The sequence below is a fragment of the Indicator indicator genome, chromosome 13 (assembly GCF_027791375.1).
Source record: "Indicator indicator isolate 239-I01 chromosome 13, UM_Iind_1.1, whole genome shotgun sequence".
Taxonomy (NCBI): domain Eukaryota; kingdom Metazoa; phylum Chordata; class Aves; order Piciformes; family Indicatoridae; genus Indicator; species Indicator indicator.
In genome coordinates, this window is record NC_072022.1 from 14924983 (window position 1) to 14942270 (window position 17288).

A 17288-nucleotide genomic window follows, 5' to 3' on the forward strand; every position below is an offset into this window, starting at 1 on the left:
CTGATTTTGATTCTCATAATGCATTTGGAAATGCATGAAATTAAGCTCTTATTAAAGCATCAGGAATATTTTCTGCTCGCTACTCTTCAGAAGAAATGCAGAGATTCAAGAGGATATAATTTTATATGTTAATTAATTTACCATAAACCAATGTCTGTCATTCAGGGGGATATTTGAATGACCCATTTGTCTCTAAATCAGAAAGAAATTGGATCAAAATATCATTCACCACATGCAAGATGCACTGGATCACTACTAAACATAGCCATAGCTGCAGACTGCATATAAGGAGAAAATGATATTTTAAAAACATTACTCTTTTTTTGTTTTGTTTCATTTTATGGCTGATATTTTAGTCAATATTTGACCTGTACTTCTACATGTTTGCCAAAATTGTTGCTTTACTAAAAACTCGACATTGTTAATCAGCCAAACATCAAAAAAAGAGAACACTTCAAAGCTTTAACATTGAATAAAGGTAACTTGTGATATTTACTGTGTTTTAACAGTATATGTTAGAGAGGTCTTTGTGGAATACATTAATCCATTTTTCTATTACCTGTGTACCTTCAAAGTTCACTCTGGCATTTCTCACACTTGATAATATAGGGTCAGGCAAGGAGGAACAAACTTCATCAAAGTGTTATGAAAACTGCAGCCACACTCCAAGTAAGTTCAGTTATTTATCCAGTTTGACATGGCTAATTTAAAGGAATATAGCTTTTCAGCAACAGTATGGCCTATACAAAACTATTCTCCCGTGCTTCTCTGACCAACACACACTGTAGAACAGTCTAAGCATTGGTATGCTGTTAACTTTCTGCCCAATCTGTTGCAAAAATTACTTTGCTTCCTGCTTTTGTGTATTAACCCCCCAAGGCTATAATAAACCTTGTAGCTCAAACATTAAGAAAGATTTTAGGTAAACTGCCATTAGATTGCTGATTCCTTAGAGACAGGTCTATCACACAGCTGCAAAGCAGAGAAGATACCAACAACAACATTTTGAATTTCCAGGTGACACAGTAAGGTTTTCTAAATGATAGAACAGACACTTAGAATGAATTTGCTCGAACCTTTGCACTGCAGAGATATTCTCTTTCTTATCAAATGTATCCAGACTTCAAACAGTACAGCTGGAATTTCCAAGCTATTTTTTACCCTTTCCTTAGCTCTGTGTGTTGTTTTTTGGGTTTTTTCTTCTTTTTTTTTTTCTTGCTAATCTGCTCAACCTGAATTATTTTTAAAACTGAGTTGAGCTGTTTTCAAGACCAAGCTGATACTGTGTTTCTCTAGTGTTAAACACTGAAGTATTCTTTTGCAAGAACAGCATAGAGCTTCTTTGGCTTGGAGCAAGGTCTCTGAACCAAAGGCAATCCTCCCCTTCCCAAAATGCAAATACATGCCTTTTGCACAGACCATGCAGTCTGAAGGGCCTTCTGTATAGTTTGGGTAGAAGAGGTGTTAGAGATTATTAAACTCTTATCCAGGGACCAGTTCAGATGGATACATCAGAAATCCATTAGTACGCACACACCCCTCTCCCAAGGTCAGCAGTGAAAGAGGGGCAAAAAGTAGGGCTGTTCATCCTTGGTCAGTGTCCTTCTCAGAGAGGGATTAAGCCACAATTATGACAGCAGAGAACTGACATGCTATTCTCTACATGACTGGGAACTTGCTGAGAGCAGGGGAGGTAGATGTTTATAAATCATCTGAAGATCCTTTCGGAGGGATCTCTTGTGTGGTTGGGCTCCAATATCATGACTGCAAAAAAAGCAGTAGAAAGGAGGAGCAGAGAAAGCTGGACCAGAATAAAGGAACTCTGGCCAAGGACATGGAAATAAGAGATACAAACAAAGATCATGAGCTTTCCCAAGCCTCTAGCTTGAGGCCCCACACTGTGCTCCTTCTGCCTTCCAGAAGTTTTCTATTCTGTATCAAAGAATTGCTTCATACAAACAGCTCAGTACATCCTCCAAAAGTCAGGAATTTCACTTTTACGTTTGGCATCACTCTGACATTTCAGGGCCAACTTCACTTGCTGGAATCCAGTCTGACAGAGAGAGTAGCCCTCTCTGGCAGTTACTGAGAGTATTGCTATTTTAAATGCAACAAACTTCAAATATTTAATCAAACTGAAAATATGCATATAGGACAGATATTTTAAAATCCAATTTAATTGCCAGTAGTTTGTAACCTGCAGGGTTAGACACTTCATTATCAAAAAGTAGGAAGATTCACAGTTCCCCAGCAAGAGGTACTAAACTATGTTTCAACCTGAAAAAACTGAGAAACTGAACTTTAAAAAAGCAGTCTAAAATAGCTCCTTCACAAGGGTAAGTGCCATCATTGATATTTCTAGTCCCTAAGTTAATTTACTTTTTCTCCCTGCAAGCCTAGCACAGATGAACTTAAATGTTCACCTTGTATAACCTAAGTCCATCCTATTAAAATAGAGTAAGTTACACCATCTCGGGATACAACCTACATCAGCTACAGCATTACAGACTAAAGCAGATATGATCTGAAGAAGTGCCCTAAAAACTGTGCGCACACATTTCATGTGAAGAACTTGACACAAGTTCTATTCAGGATGTTTTTCAGCTTGTTCTTGTATTTTCTTACTTATCCCAAATTCCTAGCAAACCCCCTATACCAGACAGGAGCTTGCACCAAATTACTGCTTTTCAAGTATTGGACTTTGGAAGATTTTAGTTTTCTCTGTGGGGTTACATCCTTTACATTTAATATCTTGGTTGAAGTGTTCTCACCAAAGACTAGCTGTAATTTCAAGGCCAGTGTTCCCTAGACAGACTTGGCTCAGTATCTCACCTTTGGACACCACATACGGTTCTGCTGGCTGAGGGAGGAACTTCAGTGTTAGTACAAACTTTTCCAGCACAAGAAGGTAAGCACAGCCCTCTCAAGTGATGTGACCACTAGTATGTTGGGAATATACTAAATATGCTGTTGCCCAGCCAGGATTGAGTTGAAGACTTACAATTGTGACTGAAAATACATTACATATCTTTTCTGGAGTCTGCACTCTTCAATTCTAATTCACTAAGAAGATATTTTGGTGAAAGGAAGATAACGGAAAATTCATCTGTAGCACATCAGTAGGTTGCAATAGGAAACAACTTTCTTCCCCTTTGTTGAGCACAGCAGGAGCACAAATATAGTTACTGCTTGCATAGACTTACCTGGGATCATTCTCTACTGAAGATTCTTTGACAGAAAAAATATCTTACTCCACAGTAACCCAGGAAACATGGATACAAGCATTTGTTTATTATGTTGGAATCTGCACATAAGGCATCACTTTCAATATCCCCAGGGAAATGGTATCCCATTTTAAGAACAGAGTATTTATGCATAGCCTATGTTTGTTCAGTAACACCATTTCTTTTTTTCTGCTTGGTAACCCACTTCTGTGCAACTAGAAGAGCTCGGGTAATCTTCCTGTCTTTTAGGAATTGTGCTATGTATCTATGTAATAAGTGGCAACCAGCCACTTGGAGGGTTGGTTGCCACTTTGCTACTTAGCACATATCGTTTTCATCCTCTTCAGTCTAAAGGACCTTCTCTGTCCTGTTATATGAACATCTAACAGAGCTGAAATGGAACTTTTTATAGCACAGATATCAAGATATCACATAACCAACATGTGTAAGGGTGGGGAAAGAATATATTAAGAGTCATACAGACCATTTGTTTTTATTTTAGGTGTCCATATCTGTTTCTTATAGGTTCCATATAAGGCAGTAATGATTACTCACTGTCTTGGTTTTGGTCTGATCAGCAGAGGCCCTGTCCAGACCTCTTGGTTATTCTATCTGGGTGGCCTCCCCAGACAAGTTCTCCAAATCCATGAGTTCATAATAAATATTTGAGCTTTTTCTAGCTGCTTTACAAACAACTTCAGTTAGGTTAATTCTATAATATTTCTGAAAAATGCATAACAGAACCTTTATGCATATTATACAACAATATATATTCCAAAGTTTCCTGATTATTCATGAGTGTGCTTATGTGTAAAAGTTACGGAGGCAACTTTGTAGTCAGGCATACCACAAATTGGGGCTGATGGTCATAAAAAACCATGACCAAGAGCTTCCAGCTCTTCCCCAACTTTTCCATTTCTTGACCAGACGATGTCCTTGCATCTCCAGAAGCTATACTGAAAAGTGAAAAATCTATGCTTGTCTGCATTTCCCGTGCTGTAAACCCTTCATCTCAGTAGCAAAGCTAAAGAAGCAGGACCACTGCAGCAACTCAGTATTACATGGGCAGCATAATCCTCCTTTTGCTCAAAAGAACTCTTCTGCAGGGCACAGACAATAGAAGAAGACATTAATTTAGTACTATAGATATTACCTGATTATAAGCAGTCATGTACTAAAGTGTTATAGGGATAGAAAATACATGTTTAGTTTGTTTTCTATATGCCCATTCATCCTCAAAAATCTATTACAGTTAATGACTTACCTAGAGAGATGGGTACTTCAGTAGATGAATTTTGCTTTATGTAAATTCTTCCCCAACTGTCCTGATTTGTGGTTGTCTCCTGTTTGATAAGGCACCCTAAGTTGTATCTAAAATGTAACTGTCATATATGATCCAATCTAGGTGATGGGATCAAGTGTACCCTGATGAATTTTGCTGATGGTGTACAACTGAGTGGGGAAATGGATGCTTTGGAAAGGAGAGACACCCTGCAGGAAGACCCAGATAAGCTAGAAGAGTAAGCTTACAAGAACTTTACCATGGACATGCATAAGGTCTTGCACCTGGAAAATATAATTCCAGAAGTTCAACACAGGCTGGGATCTACCTACCTGGAGAGCAGCTCTGTGAAAAGGGACCTGCAGATCCTGGTGGACAGGAAGTTCAACATGAGTGAATAGGGTGCTGCTGCAGCAAAGAAAGCCAGTGGGATACTGGTTTGCATCAACAAGGGCATCTCCAAGTAAAAATAAAAAAATTATTACCTGCTCCATTCAGGACTTGTCAGAACACACCCAAAATACTGTGTTCAGTTTATACCACCACTATACAAAAAAAGATGTCAACAGGCTGGAAAGGGTCCAGAGAAAGGCCACAAAGATAATCAAAGGACTGGGAAGCTGCCCCAGGAGGAAAGGCTGAGAGAACTGGGTTTGTTCAGACTTGAGAAAAGAAGGCTTAGTATACTTAAGCCTATATATCTGGCTGGTAATACTTTGCTTTGAAAGTCTAAGGTCAGCGTTAGGCAAGTCTATTTACTAGAAGTCATTTCATTATCTAAACAAGGCTTTTTCTAGCTATGTTCTTTGTGGTCTTGTAGTTGGGTACATTTAAGTGAAGGGTATTAAAAGAAGTCAATCAATTGTGACAAATTATAATCCTAATTTCCAAGATCTTAAGGTAATATTCTAAAAATATATATTTCTTTCTAAGTGCTAGTAGGAAGATTTATATGACCTTGTTCTTTTTAGCATGCTATTTAGAAATAAAATCCTGGTTTGTGAAGTGTCAGATAAACACAGCTGTGCACACAAGCTCACTCGATAGCAGACCACATGCACAGCTTTGTTTACATGGGCCACATCAGCTTGCAATGGCACTTGCAATTGTGTGTCTTGAAACAGCAGAGGCTTTACAGGATCTGCTGGCTAAAAACTGCTACTGTGTTCACATTTAGCATACTTAAGATGACCTTACATAAGGCTATCTGTGGCATTACTGAGATCTGATCCTAGTTGTGGCCTAAGTTTATCACTATGTTTCTGCCCCGGTTCCCTTTCCATAAAGTACACAATACCAGGATTTTCTTTCCCTCATTTTTGGATGCTCATCTTCTCAGAAAGCAAAAAGCTCAGCAGTGAAAAAATTATAAGTTCACATATAGCTTCTTATCCTACCTGAACCTCAGTCTTTTTTTAACAGACTAATTTTCATACTCTTGATGTGCAGAAGCAGCTCATGCAAGCCTAGCAATTTGTCTTCAGTCTTCTTTAAAGAAAAGTGCTCTATGCTTTTGAGCCAAAACCAGTAATCAGCACAGAGATGTTCATTCTCTACCTCATGCCAGCCCAGATCTATACTAGAAGCAACCTGCTTTTCCATTGTTTAAAACATAGTTAGGATCTTTATGACAGTTTGGCTTTTTGTACAGAGAAAGGTATTTCAGTAGGTCTGAATTTCACATTGATTCTATGATTCTATTCAGTGTAGGAATTCAATACATTCAGCCAGTCCTCAACAGACCAAGTTTCTACCACAAGGATAGAGCAGGAGAGGCCAAGGTGGACACTGCACAGGGCACAGTCTAGATAAGACTCTCCATCTTTCTAGCAAGTTAGTCTTCTTAAATAGGAGACCCTCTTACATTAATCTGGGAAAACATTTCTTCCTGATTAGAAGCTGAAGTAAGAGCATGATCTTCAAGAATCATGAAGACAAACCAAGCAAGAATGTCAGGAAGACTAATATGTATGATCCATTTTACTATGTGTAGGTCTTTTACTGTACAATTGTGTTCATTTCCAAAACAATCTGCTCAAGCCCTTAGGGTAGAGGAAACTCTGTCTCCCTCATGCAGATCATTATCCAGCCTTGCTGTATTATCTGCACCAAGAGCCATCTTCTAGTTCTGTTTTGGAACTGGTTTTAGAGAATAGTATAGGCACTACAGAGACAACTGAATTTATCACTTGCTAAAGAAAAATTTGCTAGTTGGACCAGGACGCTAAGATGTCTTTTTGAAGGACTCTGCAGGTTAGGTGTCAATTTCCAAGATGCTTGGTAATTCAACCAAAGTTACTAGGCATTGTTTAAAACGACATGGAAAAAAACCTTTATTCTACCAACAGCTGCTCCCACCTGCCTCTGAGCACGCCTGCATTCAACAAGTGTGTACAAAAAAATGATTAATTTCTCCATGAGAAAGGATGGGATTGTAGCCTTTCTTAATATTTAAACTTAATTTTGTGTCATGCCTGCATTAGGTAGTTTCGACCAGACTATGTCCCTCACTGAATTATTTTCATGAAGTCAGGGCAAGCAGATTTTATGTACCATCAAAAGAAAAACAGACTTTTCAAGGTGTTTCTAACAAAAAGATACTAAAGTGAGTTCTCCTCTTGTTTATGTCCCTCACAAAGTTTATATTTTGAAAAATGGTGGAACTATAAACAGCTGTAGCTGCAACTATAATCTGCAGGCCAGCTAGAGAGATTCTTTGACCTTTAGTACAAATGGAGAAAGGTATTTGCTTGGAGAAGAAAATACGACCAAGCTGGGCATCTCAGTGGATCGTGAAATGTGTTTGCCTCTCTTCAAATTTAAGAGACAAGAGGAACCCTGAGGGGGGAGTGGAAATAATATGCAGGTTTGGTTGGCATTTTATTTTTTTACTCCTAACGAAAAATTTATAAAAAGGATCTCTTCCTGCAGTGGCCTAGACCAGAGACTACCAAAGAGGAGCTCATACCTTGGTGTGGTTTTGTGGAGAACTGGCAGGGCCAAAGGAGGTTTACTCTAATGTGGGTAGCTTCCAGCTCTTCTGATACATTACTTTACTAACACTTCTCTTCCATGTGCAGAACCAAAAGGCCTTTAAAGGTCTCTAGAATCCACTACTTGAACAAATAGGTCTCAGAACTAGGGAGTGGTTACTCTGAAGGCAGCAGCAGTTTAATTAGCTCAGGCACAGAATGACGTTTCGCTGCTGTCCTTTTCACAGCTGCACCACTTTTCCTGCTCAGCATTTCAGCACAGAGCCTGGGAATGGAGAGAAATTTTATATTTGAGCAGAACACAATAGGAGCACTGTTACAGCTCCCATGAGGCAGCAGCATTTCAGAGTATAGAATCGTCTGGTTGGAAAAGACCTTGACATCATTGAGTGCAAACTATATGAACAGTGAGAGTAGACACTAATGCTGGCCAGAAAATTTGGTAAGCATGCATTCACCTCTTAAGAGATAGTAGGCTAATAATTAGCAAAAATATTGATTTTGGAGTTGTGTCAGATTTCTATCACTTTCAAACTATAAATTACTTGATGAGACTTGAAATGAAGAATATTTATTTCTACCCAGGCTATATATTACAGTGCAGAAATAAGTAAAAGCTGAATTTATTAATAAAATAGCAAGTTTCCAGGACCTTAATTCAGCAGGAAGAATAGAAATTTAAGCACCTTATTTATTAATTAAGGAATTCTAAGACAATATAGCAATTAGATACTAAACATGTTCACAGTTCTATCTCAGTTTGCAGTAGATAAAAGCAGCTACGTTTCAGGGCAGCTATACAAGTGATCATTTCCAGAAGAGTTACAGCAGACACCTGCCAGCTTGGGCAGATCATCTCTGGCACATACCCTAATGGGATGTAGACAGTTGAATTATTGCTAGGTGATTCAGTTAGTAACCATGTAATCCAGAAAATATTTTAATTTTACAGTGATAGTTATTGTAACCTGCCAATCCCCTTATTTTCCAAGCAGACAGAGTTTCAAATAAACTAGGCAGCTCTGTCCTCTTCCTTCAGAACTCTAGTGAAAACAGAGCATTTCAAGCCTCTCAAGGTCATTCTTCAGAGGAAAGAGGCTGTAAGTATTGCTCACAGCATGATCTAGAGCAATCTAGTAGACCAAAGTAATCCATAAAGGTAAGAGTATCAGTTCTATAATTAATCTTATAAAGCAAGACAAACGAAAAAACCCTAAGAATGACAAGATTAATTTGCTTTTGTAGCAAGTGTAACTCTTGCTTTTAGAGAAGAAATGGACTAAATATACTCAAAAAGCTCTTTTTACAAGAATGATTAATAGTAGTATTGTCTTTCTTACTGTGTTACTGTAAATACTGCCAGCCAGATTTAGAAACTCAAAATAACATGAATTTTGAAGTTCATTCACTTGAGAAGGATCCACAAAAAATGATGCAAAAACAGAACCCCAAAGCCAAATAATCTGAGCTTTTGTGTCATACAACTGGTAGCCAATAAATTCCACTGGACACTAGTGAGAATGTATCCCATTTTGTTCAGTAGCCAGGTTTTTAACAATGTTAAGCCCTTTCATGTAGGAATCTTCCCAGACTGCCAAGGAGTCCAGTCCTATAGATGTAGTAATGAGGAACATTATTGATTCCCTTTTTAAAATCTTAACAACAACCATATTTTCCAAACTGGCTCTACTGTTGAATTGGCACTCAGCAGCACTGTCATCTCAAGAAATGAAGAATTTGGGGTTTTATGCTATTATAGAAATCCTTATCTCTTAAAATACTCGGGAGTTCACACCATCATGAAAGACTATGCTAGGCATAGTCATAGGCACTCTTGGCACTCAAGATTACCTTGCTGCTCCAGTGAAACTTTGGACTATTGTAGTCCATTTCTGGATGAGAATTGTTTAAATATGCTATGCTAGGAACTTACTGAAATGAGTAAATTCACAATTCATTATTTTAGAAAACTGCTGATCAAAACATTTCACAAATCCCAAGATAACATTCCACAAATGCCTGGCCAAAACCCCATTAATACAGAGGATTCTGTTTCATTGTAGTTTGGTTCTTAATCTGTGGATACACACTAGGTGCAATTCAAGCTGAACTGAAGGGGCAAGATGGGGAAAGGTTTATCTGCTCTATATGCTTTGCATGATCAAGGAACCACATGATTTCGAAGCTAGTGAGTGGCTCAGCTATGTAACCCCTCTTGGATTTGTATCCCTTTGGGAATATATCAAATCTCCATCAAGGACTTTGGCAGATGGCAAAGCAACATAAGATTAATTTACAAGGGGGATGCAGGGAAGTTTGTCTTCTCTGGCCCTTTCCTCTAACTCCCTCCAAGCTCAGCCACTGAATATTTAGTTATGGGCATGCCCAAAGGTAGGCAGTACAAAGACCACATTGTTGCAGGTTTTCAGGCAGGTCAGAGCAAAGCTGTTGCATGCTTTTGTGTCTTGACAGAATGCAGTCCTCAAGACCTGTCTCTAGCCTCTTAATCATACAAATTTTAGGAAATGCAGTGAAAGTGACCTATGACAACTTGTACTCTGTATGAAAGGGTTGAGGATAAAACAACAGATCTCCTCACAAATTCACTCAAACTAATTCTTCTGTACCTCTACAGCTTGATCCATACCACAACAAAATTAAAAATGAGCACAGAGGGAGAGCAGGCAACAACTCAGATACCCTACTGCTAAGAAGTCACTGTAAAAGCACATAAACTGGCACAGAATAGACCCTTTTAAAGACATAGTGGCAGGCAGCATCACTTTATTCCTAAATTATTTGGGACTACTGTTTTTTGTACTTCCATCAACTGGTGCATTACTCAAAGCACCCTGAGATCAGTGAAATAAAGGCCACTGCAGATCAGCTCTGTTTCAGGAGCACAGGAACCAGAAAAGGCTTGAAAAGTCATCTTTGTGCCTTTCAGCAATTTACTTACTGAGACAGTACAGCTTCAGTTTTAAAATGGCTGTAAGAGCATCAGGCTGTAGGCTGCTAAAAATATGGTGAAAATGCTTGACAGAGGCCCTGACAGAACTCACATGGGATACATTCCTAACCTTGTGGGTCGTGTAAGACTTCTCTGATGCAGTACAACACACTAACATCTTAACAGGAGATCCAGAAAGCTGACAAACCCAGTAATGACTATTTTGAGTCTTTTCAAGCATGCTCAATGCCCACTGCACTGGGTTCAGACAAAGTCAAGCAACATTCCAAAAGAGTACCAAAAAAAAAAATAAATTTTGCAGGGGAGTGGAATGCATCTCAAAGCTGTTGCAGTTTGTCAAAATCAAGAACTGGTAACACAAATGAGAAAAAAATTACTCAGCCATGTTTGTTTTGTTGTGGTAAACTGACCTAGTGAATAGTGCCAAAACTTGTTGTATTTATGTTCAAAGACTCTGAACAAATGGAGAACACTGCAAATAGACAACTTTATTAAACTGTCAAGTTCATAGGTCTCCATTTATGCATCCCATGACAAAAATGAAATCTCAACTGTTTTAATAAAATCCATGTCCAGAATTTCCTTTAAGGGAATACTACTCAGTCATAGCTGCAACACTAGATCTAATTAATTAGGGGTTTGTGCCAGCACAAATACCAAAACAGCTGATACTTCTGATTTTTGGCTGTCTGTTCTCCACAAATATTCAGTAGGTAATAAACTTAATTACTTTCTTAAAATTCAATCATGATCTAAAATAAATGCACAGAATTGATTTGTATGCTGTGATTTCACTTAATGTGCTCTGTTATTACTTTTGAGGATGAACTATTGTGGCAATAGTTGTACACAGTGTGCACCTAGGTAATGCCAGTAGGCTTTGAATTAAAAAAATTATCTATGCTTGTGAAGAATGACATGTATCTATCTGTTTTGTTTAGCTCTGTAGTTAAGATTTTGGAAATGTAGATCATATTACATGTTGCTTCAATGGTATAAGATTGGGCAGCAGAACTGGCTATATCACTAACAGCATGAGAACAATTTGTTGGAAGTAAATAGGTACACAGTTACCTATACTTCTGTTCCCTAAATATACCTTTTGCATCCTAAGCAGGGTCTGTTTTTAACATCCTAATTCAGGAAGGTATTTTAGATATATTTTCATATATGTTTAAGTTCTCACTTGCATGCTTATCTCTGGACATGTCTGTAAGTACTATTCTGGACAAGGGTCTGCTGATGCCGCCACAGCAGAAACAATGAAGAACAAAATCCAGAGGTATGTGGCAGGTCTTACTCAAGTATTTTTCAGTCTGATACTAACATGAGGCTGTGTTGTCATTTCTCTATTGCTGCTAAAGGGCAAGTGGGAATTAGCTGTGAATGCATGACACTCCTAACAGGTATATTCTGATGGTCATAGTTAGAAGGGGAGCTGTACTATCTGGTACTGCCTATTCATGCAGAAAGACAGCCCCCACAAATCAGTCTACACTTACGTCTCCCAGAAACGGGCCATCACCCCTTTTACACTATCCTTTGAAACAAAGGTAAACAAAACAGAGCACTGAAATAGTTTTCTATGCAAGACCTGTTCTGATGTTGAGTATAACACAGCTACAGAACAGGTGGAGGGGAAGTGATTTTGAACAGTTGACGTGATATATGTATTTTTGTTTGATCTGTTATGAAGGTAGCCTGAGGCTAGACACACTCATCAGAGAGATCAGCTTCTGATTTGCATGTGCCATATGGAACCACTTTTGGCCATTCTGCTTGTACAGACAGGCAAATGTTTCACTTCAATTGAAAAATTTCTGGATTCCTTTGCACTGCCAGATCTGATGCATTTACCAAGGCAAAGCAAAATTTGAACCATACTTCCTGCTTCATCTTGCTTTCAAAAGTTGGTTTTCTCCCCATTTTTGCTCCTTCTCCTAGTTTGCATAGTGTTGGATGAAAAGAGGGTTAGTGGAGAGGAAGAACCTCTAAGTGTTTAATTAGTGTATTTTATGGCCCCTTTTGTCTACCTAAACACCACAATGAAGCTTGAGCTGAACTTGAGATCAAGCCCTACGTGTATTTACCTAAGTATACTAAAAATTTACATTTCCTTAATATATAATAACCATTATAGTTCATTCTGGAATCTAACCCACAAAAAAGCCTCCTCTCAACTGAAGTTAAAAACACCAGGCTAGGAAAAATGAACAAATTTGTCTGTGCAGTTCACTTCTGTTAGTTTTGCATTTATAATAAAGCTTACTAGAAGACTTAAATATAAAATACAGTTTTTGAACACATGAAAGCCTACTGGCATTACCTAGATATATCGAATATTTTGAGCTGCTTCAAAAAGCATCAAAATAATCTCCAATGTTTCCAATGCTTAATGATCTTCAGAATTTGAATTGTATATTAAAGTAGCAAATAAAAAGGCTTTGAGTAAATGACACACACCTAACTTCCCAAAATTAAAATTAGGGAGGCTCCTTTGGTAAATAACAGTAAAGCTTTTAAAATATTCTAACTTCAGCAACAACAACAACAACTTAGAAAGAAATTCTAGTCAATAGGATTTTTCATCTTTTAGTCAAGATAAATCATAAATCCCTTCATAGAAAATTGGTTCTGTAAGTCTGTCAATTGTTTCACAGAATCACAAAATGTTAGGGGTTGGCAGGGACCTCCAGAGATTGTCAAGTTCAACCCCCGCCCCCGCCAGAGCAGGATCACGTAGGGCAGGCCACACAAGAATGCATCTAGGCAGGTTTCAAAAGTCTCCATAGGAGGAGAATGGATTTCAGTTTTACTGCAAGATAACAATGCTTTAGATCCCAAATTAGATTTTAATCCATTGAGACTCATCACTTAAGGAAGTGGTAATTTTCCTCCAATTTATACCAACATAACAACATAAACTTTGGTTATCAATCTTATATCACACTGGGTCAAGCAAGCAAGGCTTGGCCATCTTATTAGTTCTGTACCTTGTGGGGTCACCTACACTTATTTTGAAACTGAATGGTATATTGCTCTGTTAAAATTGGCATCTTTGTTATCCAGAGCCTTTTTATACATTTATATTCAGAAAGCTATGGAAGTACAAATTGTGGGAGACAAAAATCCCAGTGGATATAAGCCATCCTACTCATATCCATTAAGCAGTATTTTGGCATGCCTGAGGAGCTCATGGCCATTGCTGGAATCCTGTTTCACTGTCATTTTAAAATGCATAGCTACCAGCCAGGTGCCAGGATATTGTATAATTTTTATTTAAAAAATGCATTAAGAAGTTGTCAGAGTAAACACCTACATCATGAATATATATTTAGCTTCAACTCACATCCCAGTGTAGTAGAAAATAAGTCTCAATAAGTCAAAGATTTCCTTGGATAATACTTAAATATCTAACCCCCAACACCAACCACCTTCTCCAATTTCTCTAAAGATGCTGAATATGCAGCAAATCACAGTAATTACACAGTGAAAAATAGGATTGCCAAAAGATTTACAGCTCTATTTCACTCGCTTCCCCATCCTGGTATTACAACCAGATTTGTAGACATTTCACTCTTATTCTTAGCAAGTAAGCCATTGCCTGGTATATCTCCTTTCATTTTGCCTTCTGTGAAAGTCCTAGGTCTAACTGATGCTTAATGGGACTAATCCTCACCCAGCAGAAAACTAAGCTGCCTTTTAAAGCTGCCTGGTCTGAATGACCAATCTCACGTTAGAAACAAGATATGAAGAATACAAAATCATGGCAGTCAAGTCTACCTACTGCTGTATGTGATAAGGCAACATTCTGCATAGTAATAGCAATTTTAGTTTCCTTATTTGCTCCTGGGCAAGCTTTGCACAAGGTCAGATTTCTGGGACAATTTTCATTCCAGCTCTGCTGTGTTATTTCTGTACTCTACCATTGTACTAGCCATGCTTTTTAATATGGACTGTATTTTTTGTGTTTACTTCAGCTTTACAATAAAGTTATAAAGGCTACCAAATACTGCAGGATGCAGCTGTTAGTTAAACCTTTTAACACCATTTATCAGCCTTTTTTAGTTATCCTCCTTTGTTCTTCCAAAGCTTTTATCTCTAGAAACCACAGTACCTGGTGTCAGCCTTTAAAAGCATTATACCTTTTTATCTTCTCATACATTCAGTACCAAATACAGTGCTAGAGCCTGTGGTCAATCATCACTGCCTCACGGCAGCTCCCCCCAAATAGCTGCTTTTCTAATTCAAGCTCCAGGCATAAGGTAATTTTTATGGCTCAACATCATTGATTTTAGGATCACTCTGCTTAAGGGAATCATTTATCACCATACTCTGATTCCCAGGAGCACAAGACAGAGTAACTAATTTTAGTAGTAACTTAGAACAGTCTTGGCCACTCTATTGCAACTATACAAAAAATGTGGTGAACCACAGCACGCAAAAGATCACTATGCAGAAATACTCAGGTTACTAGCTATAGCCAACTATTCTCCTCTTCGGATTTTTGCTTTAGCCACTTCTTCTGATTTAAGCAGTGACATTTGCGCTCATGCAATCTGACTCACTAACTCCACAGCAATTTATCCCTGCTAAGGCTCTGGAATAGTAACTTCTAGATTAGAAATCAACAATGTGCTTTGTCTCACTCCGTAATGAATGGAGTACATTGTGATTCACAGTCACAATGAAAATGCTGAGAGAGGAGTTTAACCTGATCCTTGCATCCAACTGAGCTATATTCAGGGCAAAGCTAAAAATATAGGTTGAAAAACACTTTGTCAGCTGCTCCCAGTGACAACAGCTGGTAACAACCCTCTAGCATATCTCTGAAAAGGAAGTAAAACCTGGGGCATCATCACAGCCAGCTGTTCACCATCTGGGATTTCCCTCATGTCAGCGAGAACTTTAGCTCTGTATTTCAGGTGGCTTTGTAGCCCGCTTGAGCAGGCATTACACAATCTAAACCAGAACTAAGTGGCAGACTAGATCTGTCATGTTTTGGATCCACAGCTTGCCCCCTCAAATTTGAATGGATATTGCAGTGAATTGGTCTAGACACTGCTTCATTAACTCTTTGTCTTTGATCCCTTTCCCTCATCTGTTCTTCCATCACCTGCATCTCCCCCCTTCCTCTGCACTACATTACAAGAGTACTAAGGTTGCCAACTTTAGCCTTGGAAACAAAAACAATCCCAAAATCAAGCAGATGCTCAGGTATGGAAAATTCAGTTCAAAGAGTTATGTTTTGGCAAAGACTTTATCCTTAGTGGTTCACAATAGGAAGCCTCAGCAGCAGTAAGCAATTCTGTCAAACTCAAGAACAGTAAGTATGTTGGTAGTCTTGTGCACACACACACATCTATTTTCATACTGTGCATAGATTTCCTGCACAATAGACTAATTTCCGTTTTCCTATGCTTCACAGCTTGGTTTTGATCCATTACAGAAAAGAGGATAAAATACCTGTGTTGAATATTTCTGCTAGCTGATTTCATTTCAGTGGTTAAGGGGAACAGTGTGTGGTTTCCTAGACAATACTTTCAACAAATTGCTTCTCAATTGCTCTGATGTCATCCAGAGTTACTGTGTTCATAATGAATAATGCATTGGGAAGGAAATTTTCACAGGTACAATAAGGAAATAATTTTAGCAGCACAGGTTTAGACTTCTCAGTATCTTTGCACAGCTATGTTTTTTGTTGTTGGTGGTTTGTTTGGTTGGTTTTTTTTTTGTTTGTTTTATTTTTCCCCCCTATTGCAGCATCAACAAGCCAAAAGAAAAACATCTGCTGCAAGGCAACAGTACACTGAGTTCAGTTTAATCAGTCTGAAGGTTTGGGGTTTGAAAACTATACATTCATTGTAAGCACAGCCCTCTATGCACGAAATCCTGTAACTTCTGAAACCACTCTACTAATTCAAATTACAACTGTGCCTTCTCATTGCTGGGAACCCTGAACACAGATTTGGTCCTCCTGTTTCTGAAGTATGCTCTGAAAACCGCCGTTTTGCTTGTGAAGTAACTGTTAAGCTATCTTCAGGAGCCTCTGTAATAAAGGCTTTTCCTTGTGATGAACAGGGAAAGTGTTCCTAACAGTTAAGATTAACCTGAGATGGACACATTGTTTGGAATGAAAAGAAAAAAGATGAAAAAGCCAAATTTCTCAGCTTGAGTATAACATTTTAATTATTACCTTTTTTATTATCTACTTATGATGAAGTAAAGATTGCAAGTTTTGTGGGTTGACCGTCCTTAAAGGTACCCAACAGAGCCATAACAAGCATTCCATTTACAACTTCTGAATGAAGCACTTTATTCAGACTGGCTTTATTTCAGTGCAATGCACTATAATAAGGAGCATTATTTTATGTGTATAGCAAAATTTTAAGCACTAGCTGGGAAGAAGCTTTTTTTCTTCTGCCATCCAAGGAGATTTAAGAAAATTTCTTAACAGATTCCACTGTTGAAAACCCAGCCAAAGAATAGTTTTCATGACCTGATTGTTTCTGGGTCAAAATTCATAACACACAGACACTAGGAATAAATTACAATATTCACATTTCACAGGACAAATTCCTCTTCTAACAAGGATGCTTGCAAAATTCCATTATATACTATTATTCTTCAGAAGTGTATTGGTTTTAGAAAGGACAACAGCAAACAGAATTGTCTTTGGGAAGAAATTTCTCTGCATACAAAGCAGGTACAAATTTCCAGACAGTCCTTCTACATTGGAAAGGGCTTGTGAAGAAAATATTCTTTCAGTCCTTCTTTGACCCAGGCTGTGTCCAGGCAAAATACTCTGTTTCTGAAAA